The sequence below is a fragment of the Xenopus laevis genome, chromosome 9_10S, assembly GCF_017654675.1.
Source record: "Xenopus laevis strain J_2021 chromosome 9_10S, Xenopus_laevis_v10.1, whole genome shotgun sequence".
Lineage (NCBI taxonomy): Eukaryota > Metazoa > Chordata > Amphibia > Anura > Pipidae > Xenopus > Xenopus laevis.
In genome coordinates this window covers 37,678,913-37,700,801 of record NC_054388.1, presented here as the reverse complement: position 1 = coordinate 37,700,801, position 21,889 = coordinate 37,678,913, and positions in this window count along the sequence as shown.

The window sequence follows — 21,889 nt, the reverse complement described above, 5'->3', positions numbered from 1 at the left end:
GGATAGCAGGTATAGTAGGGAGAGATGGTGCCTATAGTAACAGTGGGATAATAGTCTCTGGGAAGGGAGTGTGACTGTGGGATAGCAGGTGTAGTAGGGAGAGGTGGTGCCTATTGTAACAGTGTGATAATAGTCTCTGGGAAGGGAGTGTGGCTGTGGGATAGCAGGTATAGTAGGGAGAGATGGTGCCTATAGTAACAGTGGGATAATAGTCTCTGGGAAGGGAGTGTGACTGTGGGATAGCAGGTATAGTAGGGAGAGATGGTGCCTATAGTAACAGTGGGATAATAGTCTCTGGGAAAGGAGTGTGACTGTGGGATAGCAGGTATAGTAGGGAGAGATGGTGCCTATAGTAACAGTGGGATAATAGTCTCTGGGAAGGGAGTGTGGCTGTGGGATAGCAGGTGTAATAGGGAGAGATGGTGTCTAAAGAAGCAGTGGGATAATAGTCTCTGGACAGAAAGGTAGTACTTTAAATAAGATCCACACAGCAATCTTCCATTGAGCCGTACACCACTATCACCACAATAATTACTTTTGGATTTGAAAGTACAGCTTCTAATCATTGGTTCTCCATGCAGGTTTTTACTCTCAGATATCAACCCACTGACAAATCCTGAACTTGGTCTGTTAGTTATGCATATATTTCCATTTTCCTTGTGCAAACAAACTAATTTAGCTTTAGTTCGTCAATCCAGACATTAACAGTGAAGTGGCCCTTCAGCTTGCCACCTGCCCTACTGACATCAGACACATGATGAACGCACAGTGCGACAGCAAGCGAAGGACGAGTCCCCAGGAAATGGAACCCATGTGTTTAAATAGAAGCCTGAAATCATTATTTACACAGCAGAGCAAATATCTATGTCATTTAGGTGCTTTGTTCCTCAGAGCAGATATTGCAGGGCAGGTCCGCACTCAGAATTAAAACAGGCCCTGGCATTTCAGGTACACAATGGCCAAATCAGCCCACATAGAGGCCCAAACAGCCTCCACCAACCCACTAAATACTGACCTTCATATCAGCCCCTCTGGCATTTGCCAGAACTCACAGATTGCCAGTCCGGGCCTGCTGCAGGGAACACAGAGCTTAGTGGTGCTCATATTTTTTTTTTAAAAGGATTTTATTTTGCGTTTTGAAACAAACAACATACTTAAGAACAGACAATGTAGGCATTAATAATGAAAAGTGCAGTTGGACACGCAAGACCACAACATATCAGATTGAGGCATTCAGGTACACAATTGAAGCATAGAGTCTGCTACATATTAGGTTAATGTGAGTATTACATGTTACTTCCAATTCCCACAGGATTTGAGCATGCTTATATAGGATTCAGTTTGCTGAAAAAGTAGTAGTTATATTACATATATATTCTCTTATATACTTGCATTTATTAAGACTCTGTGAGTGTACATCGGGACAGAGCTCTAACCAGGGTTCCCAGATTGTCCCAAATTTTTCCGGGCACTGTCTGGCTATGTACGTTAGTTTTATCATCGGAAGCCTGGTATTGACCAGTTTTACCCATTGCTTCACTGTGGGGGGCTGTGGGCTCATCCATGTCATGGCAATTTGTTTTTTGGCGTAAAATAGCAGGATTTTTAGTAAATACCACGTTTTATTTAGAGGTGCCAATTCGTCCACCAGTCCCAGTAGGCACACCTCTGGTGTTAGTGCTCCAGGGAGCAGAATTTCATTAGTTAGGTAGGCTATCACCTTGGCCCAGAATCTTTGTACCAGGGGACACGACCAAAGCAAATGAAAAAAGTCAGCGTTTGGGTGAGTGGTGCTCACATTTAAATGCTACAACTGTAGCTTCATCTTAGACCAACAGAGAGTAGATTAGTCTGTGTCCCAGAGGCAGCTTGGTACCTAACATGGTGGCTATTATAATTTCCATGTATAGTGGTACCTGATCATGAAGCAGTACAAAACTTTGGAGATAGCAGGTGTAATAGGACAAGAAGGCTGTAGTAAGACATGATGACTGTAACAGTATTCTTAACACTAATATGCACCATGCCTTCCCAGTATATCTGCTATCGCACAGCCACAGTCCCTTTCCAGAGGCTATTATCCCACTGCTACTATAGGTACCATCTCTCCCTACTATACCTGCTATCCCACAGTCACACTCCCTTCCCAGAGACTATTATCCCACTGTTACTATAGGCACCATCTCTCCCTACTATACCTGCTATCCCACAGCCACACTCCCTTCCCAGAGACTATTATCCCACTGTTACTATAGGCACCATCTCTCCCTACTATACCTGCTATCCAACAGCCACACTCCCTTCCCAGAGGCTATTATCTCCATTGTTACTATCTTTCCCTAATACAGCTTCTATCTTCTACTCACTCACCAATAAGCTGCTAAATGGGTCAGAGGTGGCAGAGTCGCTAAGCAATATGGCCTATACATGTCTTGCTTAACTAAAATGTAGTCTTCATTTATCACAGGGAAGCAAAAAGCCATTCAATTTGCCCTTGATGCATCAGCCCCCTAGGAGTTATGCCTACATGTTACATGGGGTTGAAAGCTGATTTTCGATTGTGGTGCTAGCCTTTTATTGCATATATAACATTTAAGTATGTGCATATTGTATATACCAATCGCCTGTGCTGGCACCTTCAGTTGGCAGCTTGAGTATTTGCACTTTTTTTAAGAACCTGCAAAAGTATTGAGGTTTTTGGGTGAAGAGGTTATCAGATAATTGGATTTAGAGATGGTAGTCCCCAGCTGTAATAAACAAGAGAAACATTCTGGTTAGTTAAAGATGCAGGCATATCTACCCTAACCACTGCCATTTTTGTGTCTTTCAGTGTCAGTTCCTGGTCTTTCATATAAAACATAACCCAATGTAATTTATCTTCTGGGTAAACATAACTGTGTGCGTGTTCAGATATCAGCATTGTATTTATGGTGCCATTAATGCTGTATATAGAAACTTTCTCAGGGTCAGTCGAAGTTACATAAACAGAAGACTATGAGGCAAGCAGGGAAGCCAATGATGCAACAGTTTCACTATCTTTAGTCAGCATTATTCTTTTATGGTGATATGGAAACTTCAAGTTGCAGCTGGGAGTTGTAGTACCACAATAGATGAAGGGCTGTTGGGTAGATAATCCTCTATTATAAATATGGCCCATGCAAAAATTGGTTTTGGCTGTAGTCTTGCAACTTCTATAGACAGCCTAGGTAAATTCCTTGATCTGCCCTTGCCATTAAAACACTAACCACTGATTGGTTCATGCCATCCCTATTCTTAACCAAGAATGTGTTGTTTAGTCCATGACCTTTACACAAACTATAGTTCTTCCAAAAGAAGAGTACACTCAGAGACTCTTTCTAACATTTTGCTACTGATTAATGACATTTGTAAATGAGAAGCCTATTTAGTAAAATTTGAGATAACCCCCCCACAAGCCTGAATGTTTCCCGGAATGCTGGCAAGAAAAAACAATTGTGATCAAGCCTGATATAGATTTCTCAGATATGTATGAAATGAGTTCCTGTCTCAAATGCAACTTTTCTCCTAGTAGTTAATCCAAGTCTTATAAAATATGGATATTGTCCAAGTCTAATATTTTACTTTAAATGTATGGCAGGGGGAAAAGGTCTGTTTCCCAGGCTCTGTGTGCTTTGGGGCAGCTGAATGCTGGAAGTCCAGGAGGCTGAAGCCTTTCAATGGAAAAGAGAGCAGATGGTCACAGCCTTGGGTCTGTCCCTCCTGAATCCCGCGTGTAATAGGATTGTGCTGGCAGCTGGCTTTGGGAAAAGGCATTAGAGACATGTGGCAGATAACACAATAGGGCAAGCAGCAGTGTGGCCTATTGTCCCTGCAGAGGAGACATATACCACCTGACTGATAAACAGCATGTGGCAGGGGCTAAATAAAGCCCTACAAAAACCCTGAGGCTGGAGCTGTGACCATTCGTCAGCCTGGTATACAAAGTGTTTAATGTTTAAAAAATTCAGCACTGCTAAGACGGCTGCAGAATTTATATGAGCAATGTTGGATTTGCATAAACAGATTGTTCAACTCCAATAGAAGATCTGAGGAGTGATCTCAAGGTTGCCCTTGGTTATGTTGGGCTCCTCGGCAAAAGCCTTTATGGGCATACCTCCCAACTGCCCCATTTTTGTCCCGGTTTTGACAGCTCAGCCTGCAGTCCCAGATTTTTATTAAAAGGTTTCTCTTTGATCTCCTGCACTGATGCCAGAAAAGAGATACAATGTTTCTGAAACCTAATTAAAATAAGAGGATTTTTGGAGAGCCCATAACACTGAGCCCATAACAATTTAAGATAAGCAAATTTACAAATGTAACTATTTAAGATAAGCAAGTCTCTTGGGAGAACTGAGGCTCAATTTCAGCTTTATTAGCAAAACTGCTTTAACACATAAAACATGGCCCTAAAACTCCCTGAAATGAGTTCAAACTTCATAACCTGTCAAATGGTAATTAGGGTGTGTGGCCATAAAATGTGCATGGTCAAAAATGTATTCGCGTGTGGCAGATCTTTTTGTCCCTCTTTCCATTTTTGAAATTTTGGGAGGTATGTTTATAGGGCCTTAATAATACTTATGTAAAGTGATCTGCGGCTCTTACTTCACCCATAGTCTAGGGGGTGGTGATGGAACTATTGCCATATTACCCTACTGCAGCCAGTACATTAACTGTATCTACTATAAACCAGTTTTCCTATCAAAAACATCTACAATTTTCATGTGCATGTGTTCTAGCCATGGTAAGCAAGATGAGCAGAAGTCACTGCAGCAGTAGAGTCATCTCCTAAAAGAGGTACTGAGCCTATGTAGTGTGAAGCCTAGTGGTGTAATAGTGAGTGTAAGTGAGAGAGGTAACTAGCATGGGCAGCTATGGCACCAACTAGGAGTGAGTGGGCATAGTATTCCCAGCCAGGGTTTAAGAGGAAAGGCTAGATCCAGATAGAGCAGGCCAGGGCCCAAGAAGGGTGCCTGCAAAAGGCTGGGAGATTGAGCCCTGCGAATTTGCTTCTGTTCTGCTGAAGGCCGTGCCAAATAAAGAGAATGTGATTGAACTACAACTCTCTGCTTTGTGTGCTTCACTCAAGAGTTCCCCCACACAAAAGGACGTTGGTACATCAAGGGGTAAGGCACAGGAGATATTCGCCCCGTTACAAATATGTGTAATATGGTTGTGTACTTCTATAATCTCCTTGATCAGATTGTACAGTGGGGCTATGGCAGGGTGGGTTTACTATATAGTGGTATAGTGGATAGTGGCCTATCTATGCAACTAGTACATTCATTGGTGATGTTGTGGCATTCTGCATATTCTAAAAAGAGCTTATTTCCTCCCCAAATCTTTTTTTTTTTCAAGATAAAAAACCTTCTTTATAGTTAAATTAAAATCCAAATTAAGAATAAAAAAAGTTCTCCCTCTGCTCTTAAAAGTGGAGGCCATTACTGCAATGGGGTTTGTTGACGTACTCATTAAAGCTCTAATCGGCAACCAGTTCCTTTTCCACACGCTGCATTATATCACTCTCCCTCCCCGTAGCAAGGGAAATAAAACTGATTTTTCTAATCCTCAAGAATCAACAACCATCAGGAATGGCAAACATTTCAATTAGCTCCCGCGCACTCCACAAGATCCATTAATATCAGAGTAATAAACTAATTACAGTGATTTGGAGAAAATAATAAATAAGTGCTGAATGGCTCGGGAGGGGGGTGCGCAGGCAGGCAGCAAGGCTTTACACAAAAACAGACAGAAGCAGAGCGTGAAAGGCGAAAGGGAAACCGCAGGGATAAGAATTAGAGAAAATGATAAAGTATGTTAAAATAAAAGCCTGAATATCTTTGGCAGGTGCTGGGAGCAAGGGGGTCCAGGAACATCTGGTGGACAGATTGGCCATCTGGGATCTACAGTAGGTTAAAGGACCAGTAACATCAAACAATCAAATTGTTTTAAAGTAATAAAAATATAATACATTGTTGCCCTGCACTGGTAAAACTGCTGTGTTTGCTTCAGAAACACTACTATTGTTTATATAAATAAGCTGCTGTGTAGCCATGGAGGCAGCCATTCAAAGGAGAAAAGGCTCAAGTTACACAGCAGATAAGTCTGTAGAACATAATTTTATCCACTATTCAACCTGTGCCATATAGCCTTTTTTCAATTTCCGTCATTGCTACTCAGCAGTTTGTTTAAATGAACAATAGTAGAGTTTCTGAAGCAAATACATCTGCTTTACCAGTGCAGGGAAACACTACATGATATTTTCATTACTTTAAAACACTTACATTTTTTTGGTGTTACTGTTCCTTTAAAGGGGAACTCAACCCAGTAGGTTGTAAAATGCAATTTTAATGATAATAATGAATCAAAATTCATTATACATTTTCAGTGCTTTTCATTTTTTTCATAAATGTAATTGCTGTTCCAGAAAGCTGAAGTTGTATGCACTGCTTATGTCATATTTAGTTATATTTAAAATGTTGTTTCCTTTCCCTCACTAAGCTGAATCCTGCTGTTATACAAACATTGAGTTTCACAACAGTTGGGATCTCAAGCCACGGGGGATACTATGGCCTCAATGCCCAGTTATAAAGATAGCTAGACACTTAACCATAAAGCGTAACTGAACTGCTGCTCTGTGAAAGAAAGTACAGGATTTATTCCAATACTTTAGGCATAAAGTTGTAATATTAGACCAATATTACCATAGAACATGGGTATCAGTCAGGACCAGAGGGGGGCCATTTACATACCAAGAATCATACAAAGCATACTACTGGTATATGTATAATCTCAACGGATAGCCATGTACTATGGATATTGGTCACGGGACAAGCTATAAAATGTCATTGGGACTCATTTATCACACTGGGCAAATTTGCCCATGTGCAGTTACTCATAGCAACCAGCGATTAGCAGCTGCAAGTAGAACAATGAATGCAACAATCTGATTGGTCGCCATGTGTTATTGCCCATGGGCAAATTTGCCCAGTGCTGATAAATGACCCCTATTGTCTTATATTGGAGAGATCAGGAGCAGATGAGGAGTTAAAGACGACTGCTGCTTTCTACAAACGTTTGGACCAGTAGAAAGATAGCCATATTGCATGTGACCACACATGGGCAGATTGGGTAGAGAGTTTACAAGATCCCACCATAACACATGGGTAAGGTGCATTGTGGCCAATAAATACATTCTTCAGCTATTCTTGGAACACTGTGCAGCCCTCACAGCAACACTGATAATCGTCTTTTCTTCTGTCATCATCTTGTATGTGCTACAGCAAATCTATCTTAGTTACTGGTCCTCTGTGGGGCCCCACTATTTGCACCTCAATCTGCAAAGACTGGTCTGCGTCTGAAAATTGTGCCATCAAACTGAAATGAGTGAGTAAGAAGGGTAATTTAGGCAGGAGGTGGAAAATGAGAATGAAATGACATGGAGACACCCGATGCAGAGAGCAAATGGGAAAGAGAGGTAATTGAAGCATTTTGGATTAGAGATTTGACTCGGAACTAAAAGCTTTCCCTGCTGTTCGCAGGAGGCTGAACACTTAGTGGCTTTACAAAAAACCTGCCTGGCTGTTAATGACCCTCTTGGTTTAAATTTGAAGAACAATAATTGGGAGAAATGGACCATTATTATCTCTGTGCCAAAAGCCTCAGTATTTCCACATGCCTGCCCCATGCCCTATCCACAAGAAAGTAGGGGGCAGTGACTGTGCCAGATGCAGCAGTTAAACCACATTGTTCAGTGTTTACCTAGTGTAACGTATTTGAAGCTAGAGGCGGCAGTGTAGGGAGATAATTACCATAAACAACACTTAAAAATAGGCGACTCCCAAATTATCGTGTTGGCTACTGGAGTGGGCAGTTTCCTCCAGCTATGTGACTTTTGTGAATCCTTTTATCTCTCTGCTCCAGACAGCAGCAATAAGCTCTGTGATAATAAGAAGGGATTTGTTACCTTGGCAGAGAATTTGGAGGGAAATAGAGTGAATAGAATAGAAACATTTTCTTTAAATGCAATGCTGTGCTCAGTGAAATGAAGACAGGTGCATCTGCTGTGAGCACTGAAGAGCAGCACAGGTCTGGACTGGGAGTCAAAATGGGCCCTGGCATTTCAGGTACACAGAAGCCCAATCACCTCCCCACCAGCCCACTAAATAGTGACTTTCTATGGAATCTTATGGCAGCCCCTCTGGCATTTGCCAGAACCCACAGATGGCCAGTCCGGGCCTGGAGCAGCAGGTTGGTAAAGTGTGGGAAGGGTTAAAAACACATCAAGTATATGTTACCTACAGTCACAGTGAGGATAATAGTAGGGAGCTATGTTGCCTATAGTAGCAGTGGGATACTAGTCTCTGGGAAGGGACTGTGGCTGTGGGATAGCAGGTATAGTAGGGAGAGATGGTGTCTATAGTAACAGTGGGGTTAATAGTCTCTGGGATGGGACTGTGACTGTGGGATAGCAGGTATAGTAGGGTGTGATGATGCCTATAGCAGTAGTGGGATACTAGTCTCTGGGAAGGGAGTGTGGCTGTGGGATAGCAGGTATAGTAGGGAGAGATGGTGCCTATAGTAACAGTGGCATAATAGACTCTGGGAAGGGACTGTGACTGTGGGATAGCAGGTATAGTAGGGAGAGATGGTGCCTAGTGATGGGCGAATTTATTCGCCAGGCGCGAATTCGCGGCGAATTTGCGCGTTTCGCCGTCAGCGAATAAATTCGCGAAACGGCCGCGAAAATTCGCGTCAAAAATTCGCCGGCGTCAAAAAATTTTTTTCCGAAAAAAACGGCGCCGTTTCGCGAATTTTTCGCCGTTTCGCGAATTTCGCGCGAAATTCGAGAATTTTTTCGGCGAAGCGAAGCGGCGCAAATTCGCCCATCACTAATGGTGCCTATAGTAGCAGTGGGATAATAGTCTCTGGGAAGGGAGTGTGACTGTGGGATAGCAGGTATAGTAGGGAGAGATGGTGCCTATAGTAACAGTGGGATAGACTCTGGGAAAGGATTGTGGCTGTGGGATAGCAGGTATAGTAGGGAGAGATGGTGCCTATAGTAGCAGTGGGATAATAGTCTCTGGGAAGGGAGTGTGACTGTGGGATAGCAGGTATAGTAGGGAGAGATGGTGCCTATAGTAGCAGTGGGATAATAGTCTCTGGGAAGGAACTGTGGCTGTGGGATAGCAGGTATAGTAGGGAGAGATGGTGCCTATAGTAACAGTGGGATAATAGTCTCTGGGAAGGGAGTGTGACTGTGGGATAGCAGGTATAGTAGGGAGAGATGGTGTCTATAGTAACAGTGAGATAATAGTCTCCGGGAAGGGAGTGTGACTGTGGGATAGCAGGTATAGTAGGGAGAGATGGTGTCTATAGTAACAGTGAGATAATAGTCTCCGGGAAGGGAGTGTGACTGTGGGATAGCAGGTATAGTAGTAAAGTTGTACGCAGGGGAACTTTTCAACAGAATAGATGTTGCGGGGGAAAGCGCTTGCAGGGGGTGGAGGGGGGTTGAAAGTGGGTTCTCCTTTAACCTTCATGTGTATGTTCCCAGGCTTTGTTTTATAATCAGACTCTGATTTCCCCATTTAAACTGACTCACCCTTTCATTTTTATCTGACATTCTATAATAGAAGTTGAAGTCTGAAAAAGAAAAGGCTTTAGGCTAGGGCCAGATGTGGCTGAAATCAGCCTGCTGAAATCCCCAAGCCGATTTCAACCCCCGACTGCGAGCAGAATCTTATTTACTGCATGGAGATACAGACAAGAAAATGTACAGTGTACAAGGCTTGCCCTTTCTAGCCCTTTTGGTGCAGTTTGGTTTATTTCCAGTGTGCCCAGCAGTGCCTATCCAACAGTGTGCACCATGTACTGGAGACAAGTTCTTTTGCTGTGAATGTGCAGACCAATCTCCTGCCACCTCTTTGTATTCAGGAAACGTACAGTGAAGCTGCAACTTTACCTACAATTGGCTGGGAAAAGTCATTATAGACCTGCAGGGCCTAAACTGCACAGGGAAGCTGCACATTCCATTCGGCTGAACCCTACTTTGCATTGGGCCAGGTATGCAGTTATATAGGCAGGGCCACCATAAGGGGGGCACTGGGGGGACAATCGTCCTGGGCCTGATGGTTTTTATATGTTAAGTGGGGCCCGGCCGTGCTGCGTTTCCTGGGTTAGCCGGGCCCCTTATTTTATGTCCACAACATGAAGGATCTCACAGAGGGGGACAGGTCACATTAGGTGCCCTATTGCCATGGGCTACAATGGGATTATTCCAAGACTGAGGCAGGGTTTGAGCAAGTAGGGGTATGTTTGGACAGAAAGTGGTTTGGCTGAGCATTCATCAACCAAGGGGCATAGCTGGACAGAGGGGTAAGAAGTATGAGACTTTTTTTCTCTTAATTGTATCTGTTAGTCCTGCTTCTTGTTATAGTTCGAGAACAGCTAGAAGGTCAGAGACTGGTAATCATTGTGCTCACATGATGATTTCAGGATAAATAATAGTTTTTTTTAATACCAAATAAAGAATAAAATGCCTGCTATCATTTCTCCTTAACATGCATGACAGCTTACTGAGGGTGATTCTTTGAGCCACATCTGTAAAAGGAAAATCTAGTTACGTGAGAGCGCTGAGCCTAGCAGGACATTAATCCAATGTGAATTTTTGGAGAGTCATTTTTGTATGGGGACATATTACAGCTGCTGCGTAGCATTGTCCAACACATCCTCTGAGAGCCAAGCACCGAAAACAGCTGCACGATGTTCTGAGTTCAGCTGTCTCTCCCTGTTCCACAGCTGCATCTATGCAACTTGCTCTCTCTCAGCTGGGCTCATGGGTGGGATGTAACATTGCTGCTGCATATGGTTCCATATGCATAAAAGCAAACATGCAGAGAAGGAATATTCTTTGGTGTTATAGAGAGATGAAATGTACTAGATATCATATGGGTTAATGTAGTGCTGAATTAGATTTGAGCATATATAACATTGCATAGTAATGGATGATTTATTTAGACCATAACAACACAGAGAGTGCTAAAAGTTGCTTTGCTACATCCCTGCCTGGCATCTCTTCCCATCCAACCCAAAATAATGAGAAATGATCCGCCTATGGCAAACTCTGATGGTGACAGACTGAGGGCCCCTTGGGAACACTCACTTTGATGATCCTCAATCGTGACTGCCAGTGTAACAAGCCTGGTGCAACATCACTAACCAGTAGCGTAACTAGATGTTGCTGGGCCCCACAGCAAATTAATTTTAGGGCCCCCAACATATCCAGTGTTTGTCCTGTTTTACCAATATATGTTCAAATTGCTCATCAATGAGAGCTTCATGGGGCCCCCTGTACCTCCTGGGCCCCCCTGCAGCCGCAGGGTCTGCTTCCTCTGTAGTTACGCCCCTGTCACTAACGTTGTTAAGGCAAAGTAACAAAGAGATTTATGGTGTCCAGTTTTGATCAATTATAAACCTTTAACAGTAATGGCACATTGGAAATTAAGGAGTAATTTTTTGCCTCCGTGTTTTATAGCTTTGTGTCCAGGAACAAAATACTTCAAATTTTAAACCGGATTTTAAACCACTTGAAAGTGCCCAGTGCAGCTTCCTGCAGATTATTGCTGCCTCATGGGGTGCATATCACCTAAACATAACTGGACTGGATGCATATCACCTAAACATAACTGCACTGGCTGCATATCAAATAAACCTAACTGCACTGGGTCCATATCACCTAAACCTAACTGGCTGCATATCAACTAAACCTAACTGCACTGGCTGCATATCACCTAAACATAACTGCACTGGATGCATATCAACTAAATCTAACTGCACTGGCTGCATATCACCTAAACATAACTGCACTGGATGCATTTCACCTAAACATAACTGCACTGGATGCATATCAACTAAATCTAACTGCACTGGCTGCATATCACCTAAACATAACTGCACTGGATGCATATCACCTAAACATAACTGCACTGGCTGCATATCACCTAAACATAACTGCACTGGATGCATATCAACTAAACCTAACTGCACTGGCTGCATATCACCTAAACATAACTGCACTGGATGCATATCACCTAAACATAACTGCACTGGATGCATATCAACTAAACCTAACTGCACTGGCTGCATATCACCTAAACATAACTGCACTGGGTGCTTTTGCTTCAGATTCAATGGAGAGGGGACAACAAATCGCTCAGTGGCGTAACTAGACCGCTATGGGCCCCGGTACAGAAATTTACAACTGGGCCCTCCTAAAGGGATTGTTCACCTTTGAGTTAATTTTAGTATGTTCTGAGACAATTTGCAATTTGTTTTCACTTTTTATTATTTGTGGTTTTTGAGTTATTTAGTTTTTTATTCAGCAGCTCTCCAGTTTGCAATTTCAGCAGTCTGTTGTTAGGGTCCAAATTATCATAGCAACCATGCACTGATTTGAATTAGAGACTGGATTAGGAGAGGGTCTAAATACACAAATGATACATAAATGATTCATTATGCCTGCCTTGAAAAAAAGGTTTAACCACCCTCCATACCTTCCTAGCTGTTTTCTAGCTGCTTCACTAACCTCCATGATTTTAATCATTGACAATCAACACATGACTGCAGACACCAGGCACATTAACAAATAAAACTTCTAGCATGGCAGATAAGCTGATCTGTTTCCTTGCTGAGTATGGAGTCATGTAAACAGTTCTATAATATTTATTCAATTTCATAGTATATGTATTATCTCTCTGTACAGACTATGAGCAAACTTAGGGACTGTTCCTGCTGAATTGTGCTTAGTACAGGGGAATACCTATGCTGCCATAGTTTTATGGGATCTCTCTGTACAGACTATGAGCAAACTTAGGGACTGTTCCTGCTGAATTGTGCTTAGTACAGGGGAATACCTATGCTGCCATAGTTTTATGGGATCTCTCTGTACAGACTATGAGCAAACTTAGGGGCTGTTCCTGCTGAATTGTGCTTAGTACAGGGAATACTTATGCTGCCATAGTTTTATGGACTCTCTCTGTACAGGCTATGAGCAAACCTAGGGGTAGTTCCTGCTGAATTGTGCTTAGTACAGGGGAATACCTATGCTACCATATTTTTATGGTATCTCTCTGTACAGACTATGAGCAAACTTATGGGACTGTTCCTGCAGAATTGTGCTTAGTACATGGGAATATCTACGCTGCCATAGTTTTATGGTATCTCTCTGTACAGGCTATGAGCAAACTTAGGGGCTGTTCCTTCTGAATTGTGCTTAGTGCAGAGGAATACCTATGCTGCCTTAGTTTTCAGAACATATAGAAGGATGGCACAGTGGCAATTTCAAATATAAATCCCCAGAACCCATAGCAGATGTTTTTTGTAAAATATTCTCAACACATATATTAAAATTAATACGTATCAAATGTTCCTCTCCCACAGGCAAGTGCTTGTTTGTAACCCAAGTAGCACCCAGCATGTTGGGTTTAGGTGGTAGCTTGTATAAAGGACTGGCAAGAAGGGTGTCAGAAGGATCCCGTGCTAAACTGAGAAATATCTTCCCAGGTCACATTCTGTACTGTCCACCGTTTCTTTCCCATAGCTACTTCATGCGTTTCCCATGCCAGGAGTGCCACACACACATTTCTATTGGTCAGTCCGTGTAACGTTCTGTCTCCCCCTGACTGTATGTGCCAAGCGCTCAGCCCCACACTCGTTACTGCTTTATGGCAAGTATGGCAACATTTTGTATGGGATGTGCTATAATCAAACAATTTAATTGTTCCCCCTTCTATCTATCTATCATCTATCTATCTATCTATCTATCTATCTATCTATCTATCTATCTATCTATCATCTATCTATCTATCTATCTATCTATCTATCTATCTATCTATCTATCTATCTATCTATCTATCTATCATCTATCTATCTATCTATCTATCTATCTATCTATCTATCTATCATCTATTATCTATCTATCTATCTATCTATCTATCTATCTATCTATCTATCTATCTATCTATCTATCTATCTATCTATCTATCTATCTATACACGTATAGTCTATTATATGCTTATTAAATATAAAATCATTAATGGAGATGAACTGCCTGGGTGCTGAGTGGTAGTTCAACAAGCACATCCACAGCAATAACTCAAAACTCACAGGGCCTGCTTAAAAAATTGTGCAATAAAAAGGATCCCTCCCCCTTGCTGTGGATGTGATTGCTGAACTACCACTCAGACGGTGATTTTTTTTTGTGTGAGCTCTCCATATTATATTTAATACACATATATTAGACTAGAAAGTGTAGATAGATAGATAGACAGACAGGCAGACAGAGACAAACAGACAGATAGATTATATAAACATTTCCAAAAATAGAAGTCCACTTTATATAAGATTATATGTGGATCATGTATTTGTTTATTTATTTAGGTATTGTTTTCCAATGCGTCTTGGTGGTTTATTTAATAAGGTGCAATAGTTTTATTGCTTTATTTGATCCTGGGAATGAACCTCTGACAGCAAGTTTCATTTAGCTCATTTTTTATATATTATCCCATTAGGGCAGCTGGGGAGAGACTGATCGCTGTCACAGAGAATGTGGTTCGGAAGTTGGAGTTGTTCATAAATATTTTTGGGAAAGCGTCTGGGGCCCCTGCCTGCCTGTACAAACAGGCGATCGACCGGATTGTTTCGCGATTTCCTTTAAAATTGGGCGCACAGGGTCTCTCTCCAGCGGCAGAATTGTTATCATCCAGCAACAATTACCCTCTCAAAGCCAGTTTGATACAACTCGCCCGGTATTCCTCCTGTTATTTCTAATTACCTTAAGTGAGTATTCAGTCACTGCGGCTGATCAGTCGCGCAAATAGAGATAATGGAAATCACGGACTCTGAGCTGGTTCTGAGACCCGGCACAACTACTGCCCCAGGGGTGCGGGGCCGATATGACACAGCGCACCAGTAGCAACGTCATGCAGTGTGCCACCAATGTACTACTAGTATTTCCTTTTAATGTATTTCCTGATACACAGCTGCCCCCATAAAGGGTGCAGGGGCACGGGCCCTGGTGCAGGTGCAGCCACACCATCTGCACCGCTGGTGCACATTATAATTTGGCTTAAAGGGGAAGGAAACCTAGTCGGCGCAAACCCCCCACCCCCCCTCCCGTTTGTTGCCCACCCTCCCTCCTCCCCCCTGGCCTACCCATCCCGCTGGGCAAATGCCCCTGTCAGGGCCCGAAGGCTCCGTTGTAGTGTGGACCAAGGAGGAGGCAATAAAACCAAGTTCGCGGTACAAAAGGATTTATCAAGAGGATGGTCGTAAACAGGCAAATGGTCAAATACAGGCAGCAAGGATCAGAGTCGTAAAACAGGCAAGAAGTCGGTACACAGATAATCAGAAAGCAGTAAATCACACCCAGGAACTATGCAAGATAGACCTATAATTGGGCAAGGAGGTAAAGGGCAGTCAGGAATAAATAGTCCAAAGTTGGCGCCAAAACTTGACGCGATGACGTCATGATGCTGACGCCGGCGTCCTCACGTTAGCGTCCTGACGCCGACGCACATTCTGACGCCGGCGTCCATTCCGTCACCGGCGACCAATCCGGGGGCGACTCGTTTCTGATGCAGTTACATTGCGACCAGGAAGAACCGCATGGTGGAGCAGGAGGTCGCCATCTTGGACGTCTTGTGGGGTAAGTTCACCATCTTCCATTACAGTACCCCCCTCCTTAGGGGGGGCCTCAGGACCACCGAGGCTAGGGGAGGAAGGAAAGAGTCTGTGGAACTTACGAACCAGGACAGGTGCATGTACGTCGGAACTTCTCACCCAAGAACACTCCTCAGGACCGAACCCCTTCCACTCGATGAGATATTGAAGAATGCCCCGGGAAATACGAGAGTCCAGGATTATTTTGACTTCAAATTCCATATGATCGTCAACCAAAACAGGAGCTGGGGAAGAAGAAGAAGAAGGACAAGACATAGCAGGTTTAAGCAGGGAAACATGAAAAACATTGGGTATCCGCAGTTCAGGAGGGAGTTGAAGACGAACAGCCACAGGGTTGATGATTTCGATGATAGGGAAGGGCCCGATGAATTTAGGACCAAGCTTGGGTGTAGGAATCTTGAGACGAATGTTGCGTGTGGAAAGAAAAACTTTATCACCAGGAATGTATGGAGGGGAAGAAATCCTTCTCTTGTCAGCAAACTTTTTCTGCACCAGGGAACTCTTCTCCAAGTTTGCCGCGGTAGCATGCCAAATAGCCAACATGTGAGCAGCTTGATCATTGGCCGCAGGTACATTGGTAAGAAGAAGATCCTGAGAAAATGCCAAAGGATTGAGACCATAAACACAGAAAAAAGGAGAGTTCTGGGAAGAAGAATGCAGGGCGTTGTTGTGGGCAAATTCAGCCCAGGGAAGAAGATCCGACCAATCATCCTGGCACAAGGACACATGACAGCGAAGAAACTGTTCCAAGGCCTGATTGACCCGTTCAGCGGCTCCATTCGACTGTGGGTGGTAGGCGGAAGAAAATTGAAGAGAAATGTTAAGGGCTTTACAAAGAGACCTCCAAAACTTGGAAATAAACTGGGACCCCCGATCGGACACAATCTCGGTAGGAAAACCATGAAGACGGAATATATGTTTGATGAAAAGTTCAGAGAGTTCAAAAGCAGAAGGCAGTTTCCGGAGGGGTATGAAGTGAGCCATTTTGCTGAATCTGTCGATCACCACCCAGATGACAGTGTGGCCAGAAGAAACAGGGAGATCGACAATGAAATCCATCGCCAAGTGAGTCCAGGGTCGAGATGGAATGGGAAGTGGCAAGAGTAAACCCTTGGGAGGAGAATGTCCGGACTTGGAAACAGCACAGGTGGAACAGGACAAAACAAAGTCTTTGACATCTTTCCTTAGGGACGGCCACCAGAGCAAACGGGACAAGAGTTCTGTTGTCTTCTTAATCCCAGGATGGCCAGCCTGTTTGGAACTGTGAGCTTGGGATAAAATGTCAAGACGAAATTCCGGAGGGACAAAGGCAACACCAGGAGGGGTCTCTGCAGGAGCCGAAGACTGAGCAGAAAGTAACTGAGAGGCACAGGAGGGAAATATGGCGGCGATAATCTTGGTAGAGGGTACAATGGGTACAGGATCTTCAGGACAGGAATCTTCAGGGGCAAAGCTTCTGGACAGAGCGTCAGCCTTCCTGTTTCTGGAGCCAGGACGAAAAGTAAAAATAAAATTAAAACGAGAGAAGAAAAGTGCCCACCTGGCTTGCCGGGGATTGAGGCGCTTGAGGGATTGAATAAACTCAAGGTTCTTGTGGTCGGTGAAGATAGTCACTGGAATAGAAGAACCCTCAAGCAAATGTCTCCATTCTTCCAATGCCAACTTAACGGCAAGTAACTCCCGATTGTCCACATCGTAGTTCTGCTCAGGGGAGGAAATTTTTTAGAGAAAAAAGCACACGGGTGGAGTTTCCCGTCAGAGGAAGATCTTTGGGACAGGACTGCACCGGCTCCCACATCGGAGGCATCGACTTCAATGAAGAAGGGTTGTAAGGGTTCAGGGTGTTGAAGAATAGGAGCAGAAGAAAAGGCTTCCTTGAGGGTCTTGAAGGCTTCGAGAGCTAGAGGAGGCCAGAGTTGAGGTTTACTCCCTTTACGGATCAAGGCCAGAATTGGATGGATCTTGGAAGAGAAGTTTTTGATAAATTGTCTATAATAGTTGGCGAAGCCGATAAACCTCTGGACTGCCTTAACGCTCGTGGGAAGGGGCCAATCCAAAATTGCAGAAACTTTGGCGGGATCCATCTTAAAACCTTGAGGAGAAATGATGTAGCCAAGAAAAGGAATAGAAGAAACTTCGAAGGTGCATTTTTCCAGCTTGGCGAAGAGATTGTTTTTCCTCAATCTGGAAAGAACTTCACGTACTTGACAACGATGATCGAAGAGGGTTTTGGAAAAAATAAGAATGTCGTCAAGGTACACGACCACACACTGTCCCAAAAGATCACGAAAAATATCATTGACTAATTCTTGGAAGACTGCAGGAGCATTGCAAAGGCCGAAAGGCATGACGAGATACTCGTAATGGCCATCACAAGTATTGAAAGCGGTCTTCCATTCATCTCCCTCGCGAATCCGAATGAGATTGTAGGCCCCACGTAGATCCAACTTGGTAAAGAAACTAGCCCCCTTGAGCTGATCAAAAAGTTCAGAGATGAGAGGAAGGGGATATCTGTTTTTTACGGTGATTTTATTTAACCCCCTGTAGTCAATGCAGGGCCGCAAACTTCCGTCTTTCTTTTCAACAAAGAAGAATCCTGCTCCGGCAGGGGAGGTAGAAGGACGAATGAAACCTCTTTGAAGATTCTCCTGGATGTAGGACTTCATAGCAGAAGTTTCGGAGGGAGAAAGCGGATAAGTGCGGCCTCGAGGAGGCATTGAGCCGGGTAAAAGTTCGATAGGACAATCATAGGGGCGATGAGGTGGGAGGGTCTCAGCGGACTTCTTATCAAAGACATCGGAAAAGGCTTGGTACACAGGAGGAAGAGAAGAATTCGAAGACACTGAAGAAACTTTGATGACAGGGGCAGCAGGCAAACAGTTGTGTACACAAAATGGGCTCCAACGGGATATTTGTGAGATGGACCAGTCAATAACAGGATTATGAACACACAACCAAGGCAGTCCCAAGACCACAGGAGTTGAAGGGCAATCAATAAGAAGAAAAGACAGTCTTTCCAAATGCATAGTGCCCACCTTGAAGGAAAGTTCCTGAGTAGACTGCGAGATGATGGCAGAACAAAGGGGACGATCATCAATCGCCAGAACACGAAGAGGGGTTGCCAAAGGTTGAAGCGGAATGACATGGTTATCAGCAAAGGCACGATCCATGAAGTTGCCTGCAGCACCAGAATCAAGGAATGCCTGAGAAGAAATCTTCTTGGAGCCGAACTGGATTTGAACAGGAAGGAGAAAACGTTGAGCAGATGAATGGGGAGAAGAACAAATTCCACCCAGGTAAGTCTCCCCAAGCTTACCTAGGTTTTGGAGTTTCCCGGCTTCACTGGGCATTCTTGGGCGAAGTGAGTTATGCCGCAGTAGAGGCATAACCCAGCAGCCCTTCTTCGTAACTTCTCCTGTTCGGAAAGGCGTGCCCGACCGATCTGCATTGGTTCTTCAGATGGCAAAGAAGAAGTAGCAGGTGCCACAGGAGGAGGAGGAAGAGGATTAGAAGCCGGACTGGGGAGTAGGGGTCTTTGGAAGCGTGGAGCCAGGGTGGGTTGGAACCTGGAAAACTTCCTAGCACGATCCCTTTCAAGTTCGACTTGGAACTCCCTCTGTCGGGTGTCAACCTTTACAGCCAATGCAACCAGGTCCTCCCAACGAGGAGGAATCTCACGGGATACGAGATCGTTCTTGATGCGCATCGCCAGGCCGTTGTAAAAGGCAGCATGGTACCCATCATTATTCCACGAAGTTTCCGCCACGAGAGTTCGGAACTCAATGGCATATTCAGGAACTGAACGAGTCCCTTGCTGCAGCTGGAATAAACGGGCAGAGGCAGAAGTAGCCCGACCAGGAGCATCGAATACAGTGCGAAGGTCCCGGATGAAGGCCCTGGCATCATCGATTACCGGATCCTCCTTCTCCCAAAGAGGAGAAGCCCACTCCAGAGCTTTCCCTTGCAGGCGGGTAATAATATAGCCCACCTTTGCTCGCTCTGAGACAAACTGACCTGGAAGCAGGGTGAATTGGATTTCACACTGGTTGATGAAACCACGGCATGATTCCGGATCACCGCTGTAGAGAGGAGGTGCAGGAATGCGAGGCTCGGAAACCTGGAGCGGGGTTGCAGGAACTGGTATAGGAACTGGAGCCACAGGAGACAAAGCAGACAATTTCTCCAAGATTGCTTCTAGTGCCTGGCCGAAGTGGGTTTGCTGGGCTTCATAAGAGTGCATACGAGAAGCCAATCCACGAACGGCTCTGCCGACATCAGTTGGAACTTGAGGCTCCTCCGAGGGGTCCATGGCCCAATTATACTGTCAGGGCCCGAAGGCTCCGTTGTAGTGTGGACCAAGGAGGAGGCAATAAAACCAAGTTCGCGGTACAAAAGGATTTATCAAGAGGATGGTCGTAAACAGGCAAATGGTCAAATACAGGCAGCAAGGATCAGAGTCGTAAAACAGGCAAGAAGTCGGTACACAGATAATCAGAAAGCAGTAAATCACACCCAGGAACTATGCAAGATAGACCTATAATTGGGCAAGGAGGTAAAGGGCAGTCAGGAATAAATAGTCCAAAGTTGGCGCCAAAACTTGACGCGATGACGTCATGACGCTGACGCCGGCGTCCTCATGTTAGCGTCCTGACGCCGACGCACATTATGACGCCGGCGTCCATTCCGTCGCCGGCGACCAATCCGGGGGCGACTCGTTTCTGATGCAGTCACATTGCGACCAGGAAGAACCGCATGGTGGAGCAGGAGGTCGCCTCTTGGACGTCTCGTGGGGTAAGTTCACCATCTTCCATTACAGCCCCTAACTTGTTACTTACCCTTCTGCGCAGGTCCAGTCCAGGGAGTTCACAGGCGACATCTTCTTCCACGCGATCGTCTTCCTGCTGTGAACTTCGTGACTTTTGGCGCATGCGCAGTAGATCCGTACCAGCGAAATGCTCCTACTGCGCATGCGCCGGTCAAAGCAGGAAGAAGATCGCGTGGAAGAAGATGTCGTCTGTGAACTCCCTGGACTGGACCTGCGCAGAAGGGTAAGTAACAAGTTAGGGGCATTTGCCCAGCGGGACGGGTAGGCCAGAGGGGAGGAGGGAGTGTGGGCAATACACGGGAGGGGGGGGGAGGGTTTTTGCGCCAACTAGGTTTCCTTCCCCTTTAATGTCAGGCAAAGACAAACGCATGACTTCAGCTGCTGAAAAGCCTCATTGCCAACAGTGGTATGAATGCTATCAGGGACAATTCTAACCCCTCTGCTGCCATTAGGTGGATTTTGTGTTGGCAACCCCCCCCCCACATTCACCTTCCTAGTGCCCAGAGGGGGTCCAGGAGGGTCCATATCACTAGTACAAAGAGCACTAAAAGAAATGAATTTCCAGTTTGATAACTTGGAATTTGGCTCTTAAATTTATCAGGAGAGGCTTTTTGCGAGTTTTTCAGCTCACCTCATTGGCCCAACTCCCCTGAATGCAATTCTTCATTATTGTCACATCTTTTTTGCTAAAGACAAAATCGGAATCCATGATATTTGAGTCAGACTATGTTAGGATAATGAGGTAGCTGCAAATAAATCTGCTTGGTTGAAGGAGTCACCTTTGTTAGGCAGGGCCGAATTTATATAGCGGGCGCCCCTAGGCCCACTGCCGTTCGTCGCCCCTGTCCCCTCCCCTTTATTCATGCAAATTGTCATGGAGATTGTATCTCCTGCGCATCCCCAGTGTTTTTGAACCAATGTGGGTGTGGTTGGGCAGCATGCCGCCCCCCTAAAATCTTGCCGCCCTAGGCCCGGGCCTAGGTGGCCTTTCCACACATCCGGGCCTGTTGTTAGGTGGTGACTGCATACCTCTTTAGATTTTAAATTAAGAGCTTCCATCTGCTAGTTTCTAGTTAGTAGAAAGTCCCTTTCCCCAGTTAGGTCATGGTTATACATAAATGTGCACACGGGGCACATGTATCCTGCTTTGACCAGGTTGTAAAGGTGATACAGACTCCAATGGAGGAACCTGGAGGACAAAGTTAGTGGAAAAGTAAAGTATCGTAGCTGTGTCAACCTAGGTGTGCTTTTGTGGAATGCAGAACACCAGCCATCGTAGAAATGGATTCGGACTTTTTCAGCAGGATT